A 9,470-nucleotide genomic window follows, 5' to 3' on the forward strand; every position below is an offset into this window, starting at 1 on the left:
AAAAGATGTCATGGTGTAAGAATGGGCACACAGAAAGGCTCTCAGAAGGCTTTGCCCAAGAAGGAATCTTCTCCTGGGAGACTGCAAAACCCTGTACTGTTACGAAAACACAGATTCTCATGGTAGTCTTTAATGAAACATTTACATGCAGATTCTTTCATTATATGCTGACTGCACTGCGCACATTACATTTTTATACATCCTTAATAAATTTCCCAATGCTGCATTTCATCTAGCTTGATCCAATATGCAGAAAAAAGATCCCTGTTGCACAGAATCCCCTCATTTATAGAAAAGCTTTCTGGTAATCATCTCTTCTCCACAGGAGCCATCAGACTTCACATCACAGCTGATCACACACCTGACAACCTCACTGCAACATGCTTTTGGCAGGAGACAAAGTGCCACTGGTGTGATGCAGAATGCTTGGCAGGAGGAGCAGGGGAACAAGAGAAGCTTCAGAGCCTTCAGCCATCACCCAGGGTATTTTGCACCACCCTACAGCTCTTCCCAGCCCAACAGCCAGGGCTATGCTGGCACAGAAAGTGCTGTTGGTATTTGCCTGACCCTCTGAGAAACTAATGGCAAAGGAAACTAAATACCAGTAAGGAAAAAGAGCGTTTGCTCAGGATGACAAAAACAGGAAGGTTACTGGATTAGGAGGATCAATCTATCTCCATAGCATCCGGTGATATTTAAGATGACACTTAGAAGTCATTTTCACTATTCCAGAAATGCTCTTTTTGGTCTGTGATTGCAGATAGCAACTTCAGAGCTGTCAAATACAGCTGCCCCATTTCCCAGTGCTTACATCAGCTCATCTTTATGCTACAAAAGCTGTATGCATGACAGCAAAATGCTACAACAACAGCTTTCTGCTCCTTCATCCTGAATCCAGGCCCAGGCTTCAGACTGGGGATGCCTATCCCTCCCTATGCATCTGCATTCCCATGGTTCTCAAGGCAGAAGTCACCATTTGCTGCAGAAAATACAGTTGAAAGGCCTAGGACATTACGTTTACTATGTTCTTTTGATTCAGAATATTTACTGCAAGGTGTCAACAGAAAGAATTTCATTTCGTTGCTTATTTCCCTGAATCAACGCCCACATCCTAAGGATCTCACTCTGAACCCTCCTGGAAATCCACTGGAGACACATTCTCTCCTGTCAACAGTAGCCCTGGAAACAGCAGCTGGTAAAAGGCCCCAAAGTAAACAGCAAATTAATAGCAGTTTTTAGCATAAGAGAAACACCAAATGTCCTTATGCTTGAATGAGAGGAGGCAGGTTTGAAAACACAGCTGTACAAGGAGAAAAGGTGTTACGGTGCAAGGATGGGCACACAGAAAGGCCCTCAGGAAGATTTCTGCCCAGTCTTTTCCTGGCAGTCTACAAGGGCATTTTTTTGTCTGACCTGCCACCCATTTACTCTGCTGCTCTACGGATCACAAGTAATCAGCTCCGAGTATTCAGGTGCAATAGAACACATCTGTCTACCACTAGTTTTCAAAGGAGCATGGGCAGCACACTGCCACAGACACCACAGGGTCACTGCAGTTGGAAGGGACCCTTAAAGGCACCATCTGGTCCAACCCTCCTGCACTGAACAGGGACACCTTGCAGCTCCATCAGTGCTCAGAGCCCCATCCAGCCTGACCTTGAATGTCTCCAGGGATTGGGCATTCACCAACTTTCTGGGCAACCTGTTCCTTTACTTCACTCTCCTTATTGTCAATGACACCATCAGACGCAGGGGCTGGACCAGGATCTGCACAGTTTCAAGGACATCTCCCCTCCCTCTCTGCATGGTACAAAGAAAGCTGTCTGAGCAGATGACTGCACCATTGTGGAGCACTTTTTCCACTGCTACTGGCATCACTGCAGGTTGCGAGCACTTAGTCCAGAGTTTTCACCAAAGTCATATGAATTTTGAAATACAATGACTCTGCAGCCCCGGCCAAGGATTTCAACTGCATTCCCCAAGCATTGTGCTTACTGTGCTAAAAAGCACCTGCAAAGCATATATTTGTGATATTTACTTTATGAAATTAAAAGCGCGGAGAGAAAAAAAAAAAGAAATCAGTTTCTTTCTACTACTCCTCAGTTTGCATAAGCAGCCAATTGTAAATGTCAGACACCAGTGGTGCATTAGAAATGGATCAGGCTGAAAAAACCCTGCCCTGATGCCCGTAGACCAGGCTGCTATCAGCTCCAAGCTTGTTCCAGTTTCACAGACAACATCCTACATTAGGTCTGTTCGTAGCAATGCCCAATACTGCCATCGGAACTCCAGCAACTAAAGAGGCTCCAGCAGCCTGGGTGCAGAGTTCTCACCCTGTGCTAAATTTTGGGCAGTGCCCCTTTGCTTCAGTTAGCTCTGTCCAGGTTCAAATGGGCGAACAGGGAATTCTGAGAGATCCGAGCTCATTAGAAGAGCAGGTGGGGATGTCTGCAGCTGAATAAGCAGGTTGCTTTGGGAATAGCATGAAACAGATGTCCTACCTTCGCACTCTCTGAACATTTTCTTCAAATAAATTGCAAGTGCAGAGTTTAAGGCCAACTCTGCCATTTATCTTGTTAGCAGCAATTCTGTTTTTTTCAGTCTGTTTCTTTAAGGGTAGCAAGTCCCTCCTGTGATAGGATGACTTTAGAAGCTAGAGAGCAAAAAAGGTTTTTTTCCATTGAGCAAGGGAAAGGAAGCGTTCTCTGGTGGGTGAGTTTACAGAAATTTCAGGTGGAGTTATGGGAGATGCTCTGCACACAGCATGGGACAGGCACATGCACAAACAACGTGGCAGCTCATTGAAGAAAGTCATCTCCTAGGATTTACTCAGGGGATTTCCCTTTGGGACACTTCCCCAGCAACATCAGGTGTTCAGGCTGGGGAGAGGCAGTTGTTTTATATAGACAGTGATTGCATACCCAAGCCCTGGGAAATACACAGGAAGATCCAGAACAATTAACAGAGAGATGGCAAAAACATGCTCACCGATGCAGAGAATAACATGAAGAGATGCACGCAAGGAAGAGGGAGAGACTTGATTTTTCCTCATTCAGAAAGATTGTATTTTGAAAGACCAAGGCACCCAGACTCCTACACAGACTCCTGTACACAGGCAGTTTGGGTGTCTCCCTTTTGGAGACTCAGCCTTTAGGAGAAGACAGCTCATCAGCATCTGCTTTCCACCTAAAAGTGGCTCAAGGATAGGCTCCTTTCAGGCAAGAAGTCTCTTTTTGCAAGGTCCAGGGTTTATATATCTAAAAACACATCGCCCAGAAATGTACAAGGGACTGAAATAGAAAATAAACTTATAAGATATGCTAGGAGAAAAAAAGTCCACTGTCTTTGCTTATGATTGAGAACATATCCCCCAGTGATGTAGGAGTGCCATTTACTGTCTACTTTACTGCCTGTGCTGCTGGAACAGCCCTTCTTATGAGCAATGCTCTTAACAACGCGCATAACTCAGACTTGTGCAAAGGAAGCTCCCAAACAACCTGCATGGGGAATTAGTTCAGCTTCAAGACAACGAGGCAATAATTCAACAGCTCCATCATCACTAACAGAAGTTAATGCAAAACAAATTCCATGGGAGTTTGCAAAAATGTCAGATGACAATAACACCTTGGTGAGGCAGAGCACATTTTATGCACCCTGCTCATTAGCTGTTAAGCCTGTCTGCCTGCATGACTGTTCTCTCTCATTTAAATTAATCACATTCTACATTATGGAGAAACAAGCTGAGCCCTTTAGTACATAAAATGCTTAAAATGGTGTTATTTTAAAATTTATTTTGGACATTTGCAATTGAACATCTTGCACTCAGTCCTTCTCCTACTTCACAGTTTGCATCCAATCAAAGGTTGAATAAAAAAGAAAAAAGCACAGTATTATTCTGAACGGCAATTAATTTTAAACTCTGAGCTACAGAGCGGCTGTTTGGCATGGTTAGATTTGTCAGACTAATTCACAGAAAGCTCGTATCTCACCTCTTCAAATGTTAGAAAGAAATATATGTTTTTTCCATATATGAAGAAGTTCCATATAAACACACAGAAGTACTTATTCATGGCGGGGCTGATGGAGCACTGGGACAGGCTGCCCAGAGAGGTGGTGGAATCTTCTTCTATGGAGATATTCAAGACCTATCTGGATGCCTACCTGTGTGCCCTATTGTAGGGTACCTGCTTTAGCAGTGGTGTTGGATTCAGTGATCTCTTGAGGTCCATACCAACCCCTGCCGTTCTGTGATTCTGTGCTTCAGAGCTCAGTTAGATCTGATATGCAACCTAATTCCAATACTAGGAACCCAGAAAGTCTATTTTCAGTCTAGGCCACAAATATCACAACTTCCTCAAAACAATGATGGGTGCTGAAGCTCCTCCATAAGTAATATCTTGGCTGGTCTGGAGTAATAACTATTTAAAGAACAAAAAAGGTCCTTTGCAAATCAGTGAACCAATCCTCCCATCTACCAGTCCTGTCTACCAATCCCCTTTCATGAACTGAGTGTTAATTTTAAAAAGAAATCCAAGTTTTTCCTTCTTTCTCTATAGGAGGACACTCCTGCTAGCTGGAAGCCTTCTCCAAGTTGCTACACAAAGTGCAGTCAGCCCCAGCTTACCCCCACCTGCTCCAGAACCAAACAACTCTTCTTCTTAGATATAAGGAAACAATCTTTTACAGTTAGGGTGGTGAGGCTCTGGGACAGGTTGCCCAGTGTTGTGGTTGATGTCCTGTCCCTGAAGACTTTCAAGGCCAGGCTGGATCAGGCTCTGGGCAACCTGATATAGCTGTGGTGTCCCTCTGCACTGCAGGAAGTTGGGCTAGATGGCCCTCAGACGTCCCTTCTAACTCTAAGGACTCTATGGTTCTATGATTCTCTCTAGCCCCAGTCAATCAACAGACAACAGCATGCAACATCCAGCCAGCCCTAACATGACTTTTGAACTGCAGTACTACTTCGAGTACCAGCCAGATGCAAAGCACTTCTGCAAACACAGATCCTCTGGCTGCTAAAATTAATAAAAACAGGAGGTAAACACATAATTAATTTCACAGCTCTAACAGTCTTCTGAAATTTGGAAAACACAGCAGACAATGCCATTTTACCCACTTAGCTCAGGCACCTGCGGACGGCAATGATTAAGGTTGGTACAAGGGCAGCAGGTCCCAGTGCTAAATGGGCAGAATGGCATCCCCAGCAGTTTGGTTTTTTTTTTCCCTCATTCATTATCAGTGAATTTTTAGAGTCACCACATAACCCTGCCCACCCTTCCCCGCAGGGATATCGGTATCGAGCCATTTGTCAGCAGAATATTGTCACATTTTACAATATCACCCTTCAACGCAGCAGAAGCACAGGACGGTGCTGGAGGTTATTGATTCTGAACCACTGACACAGCAGAGCATCCCCAGCAGGAGGGATGCCCAAGGTCAAATGCCTCCTTAAAATACACATTTGGCTACTGGGAGGTTCATTAGGTTCCATACACCATCAGGTATCGATGGGTGGCACTATTTATAATCGTCCTGTACAGTGCTGACAGTCTTTTTATTTAATGAAATTTGGGTTTTGTTGTCAGTGTCAGGTATTCTGAGCCAGCAAAATGCCGTGACCTCTCCCACACTAAAAATGAAACTGTATACAAAGATGGTCCTAAAAGCCCGGCAGTAGCAACAGCTCCCGGAAATAGCACGTATCTATTTAGGTAATATAAACAAGATGTCAAATCTTTAAAAGCATCAGCTGCTAAACAAAGTGCCAAACCATCCATAAGTGTCCGTGTACCACAGAGAAGGAGAGAGCTCCATCCGTCATTCAGACTCTGTAAAATAAATAACAAGCTATGCAGGAGTAAAATGTGCATTATTGCAGCAGGGGCATCAAGTCGCCTTGAATCAGAGGGTGGTGAGGCACTGGAACACGTTGCCCAAGGAGGCTGTGGATGCCCCATCCCTGGAGGCATTCAAGACCAGCCTGGATGTGGCTCTGGGCAGCCTGGGCTGGCGCTGGTGACCCTGCACAAAGCAGGGGGTTGGAACGAGGTGTGGTCCTTTTCAACCCAGGACATTCTGTGATTCTATGAATCGAGACACCCCAGAATTAAAGCTCTGCCTCTTCCTGCGTTTCCTGAAGGAGAAGAGTTTCCCAAGGCACAGCTTTGTGCAGAAGGCTCCGGAGCTCACCTGACCTTTAAGTTCTCCCACACCATATGCAGGGGGAAAAAGAGCAAATCCCAACCACTAAAAAAATAAGGAAAAAAAAAAAAATCAGGAAATCTAAGCTTATAACTTCAGGCCACACTATATTTAGCAGTTCCCTAGTGTAGTGCAATGTTCTTAATTGCTGTTGTCAGAACATATGCAGGAGAAGTCACAGAATCACAGAGTCACCGAGGTTGGAAAAGACCTACAAGATCATCCAGTCCAACCATCCATCCATCACCAATAGTTCTCACTAATCCATGTCCCTCAACACAAAATCCAAATGTTCTCTGAACACCTCCAAAATCGGTGACTCCATCACCTCCCCGGGCAGCCCATTGCAGTGCTTGACTACTCTTTCAGAAAAGTAGTATTTCCTAACTTTTCTGAAAATAGCTGCTGTTTTAGGAAAGGAGAGCCCTCTGCATACAGTTCGGAGCACAAGTGCCAACAGGCCGATGAAAGAAGCAGAGGCTATGGTGTCAAACAGCATGATGCATGTACCCATATTTATACCTATCCTATTGCCTCACAGGACTTTGAATTGCAGGCAAGCAGTGTTCACTGACATAGCATGTAACGTGTGGGGGAAGGACAGACACAGAGTTATCACGAGGCAAGATTAAAACTCTTCACTTGATCTGTATTGATTTTCTTTCTGCAGCAGCGTTTGCCTGAGCATACATCTTCCCATTTCCACCCCTCTGCTGGGCAGGAGGGGATGCACAGAGTACATTACATGGCAGAGAAACAGCTGCTGGCATCCCTGAGTGGGCACAAATTGTTCACCACTCACCAGGGGACCAAACTGAAGCCAGGACCCAGCTTTCAGCATGCCAAAGCCAAATGCTGCCAGACTATACCCTTGCCTGCTCTACTTGCGGCTGGGCCCATCTCATGCGGCCCTGCTCACTGCTGTGGGTTGGACTTGATGATCTTCAAGGTCTTTTCCAACCTGAGCAATTCTATGATTCTAAAGCATGATGCACTGTGGGCTTGCACCCAGATAAAACAGAGCTGGGAGCATCTCCCATACCACCAACCCATTCCCAGCCCTCCTGACTGACTCTCCAAAGCAGCAGATGACATGAAAGCAGAAAGAACACCTCCTTCCCAACCTCGTTAGCATTTGCCAAGCATCAATTCAGCCTCAGCACTGCAGATGTTTACCAGGTCCACACTAAAAGTCTTTGAACCTTGCAATCAATACAAGCAAGCCTCTGCACAGAATTCATCGTTATCCATGTTACGCCCCGTTAAATGTTACTTTTACAACATCCAGATGTATAAAATTGTTGAATAGGTTGTTGCATCATGAGCTCCAAATAGCCATGCAAAACTGACTGCAAGCAAAGTCACTCAGCTTTTGCCCTACAACATCAGTTTGGCCACTGCCAATCTTCCCACTCGTGGGTTATGAGAAAGGACACTGTAAAACTCTTGAAACTGTACATATATACATTTTAAAGTGTATCAGCTCCCCTGGAGCAGGGAGACAGAAGTGCTGAGATACAGCAGCGCTCCTTTGATGCCTATACAACCCTCAAGCTGACTGAGTTACACAGATTTGCAGCGGTATGAATGTGCCCACTCGACAAATTCATAATCAATGCTGCTTCTCGGCCTCTCTTTCATGATCCATGGACTTAAATGCGAAACAGCAACTCTTGATCTATTCCTGCTGCACTGGGATGGCAGGGAGCGCCCAGCAAGCCCTTAGCCCACAGTCAGTGTACTGCACAGGCTAAACCACGAGGACTGATAGCAAACCATCACTCTCCTACTGCTGCTAACAGCATTATTTATCTTCGGGACAAGTGCAGTATTTCAGTATAAATGGTTTTACGTACTCATATTCCCCCATTTCTATGGCCTTGGGTCACAAGCCTATATTTTCACTTGCAGAGACAATAGCTAGTAATGAAGAAAAATATTGTACGTTCATTACAAAGGGGAAAAAAGTATGTTCAGCATTCTCATGATTCCTTCATGCTCTGGTTAAAGGTTGGGCGCGCCTCTCCATTCTTGTCTCCTTTAATTTATTAAACCCTCTGCCTCTATAAAATTAATAGCAAGTTTTTGGAGTAGATAACACATATTTCTGAAAACAACTGTCACACTGCACAAAGAATCAGTATGATTTAAAATTAAAAAACATATGCTTTTAAAGATATCAAGTGCAGATCAGCTGCACCACCCACCCCTTGAGATGCACCATGGCCACCACGGAGGCAGGGACCTCCTTGCTGCACCCCCATCTGGATGAAGGAAATTTGCCCAAGTGTTTTGGAAATTGCAACTCACTTTTGCTTGCTGCAAGAGCCACGATGACATTCCAGCAAACTGGAGCCGTGACAACACTGGGGCATACCACTCCTTTTGGGGACTGCGTGGCAGCCTTCAGAAGCATCCCTGTTTAAGAGGAGGCATCAGAGCATTAGACCAGTAGCCAAGAAATAGCAGCACTCTCCTTTGTGAGGCAGGTAATAAGTGCCAAAACATAGAATACTGCCACTTTCACCCTGGCAGTCCATTTCACAGAGTTAACAATTACCTAGTACAAACTCTCCAGGCCATCATTCACTTCTCAAGTCAACAAATGAGTACTGCTAAGTTTTAAGGGAAATCCTTCAGTTGCTACAAACACCACGGCCAGCAAAGGACATACGTTCAGGTTTGGAGTGCTGCACTGCACAAAGTGATCAAAACTGCCTGTGCAATCACATCACCTGGCGTTTCACAGTGCCCCCTCAAGCAGCATCAGCAAAGGCATTCAGAACATTCTCCTCACTGGTATCTTATTTCTCTTCATCCCTCAGTTTTACTTTGAGCAGTGAAACCTCACTGGCTGCACTGGCTGGGAAGCAGTCACTTTGACTTCACAGCTAAAGCATCGTGCAACACAACACGTTGCATGATGTCCTTTGTAAGGGCAAACGTGTCATGTTGCATGATGCTTTAGCTGTGAAGTCAAAGCACCATCAGCAGGATAAATAGTTGACAGGCTGAAAATCATACAGCGAATAAACAGACATCCTACAGGACGGAAGGAACGGAGAGCAGCTCTTTGTTTCCAATTGGTTTGGCATGAAGCTTTCCTCCAGCACAGCCATTCTCTCAGCACTGAGGCAGTAAAGGAGAAAGAGAGCAGTAAGCCTTCCTTTGCAAAGTCTTGTTTGTCTGAGCATCGACAAAACACAGATGGTCTTTTCTCTGAGTGGAGACCATTTAGCACCTGGAAAACACTAGGCTAGGAAGAGAGA

The sequence above is a fragment of the Tetrao urogallus genome, assembly GCF_951394365.1.
Source record: "Tetrao urogallus genome assembly, chromosome: 2".
Taxonomy (NCBI): domain Eukaryota; kingdom Metazoa; phylum Chordata; class Aves; order Galliformes; family Phasianidae; genus Tetrao; species Tetrao urogallus.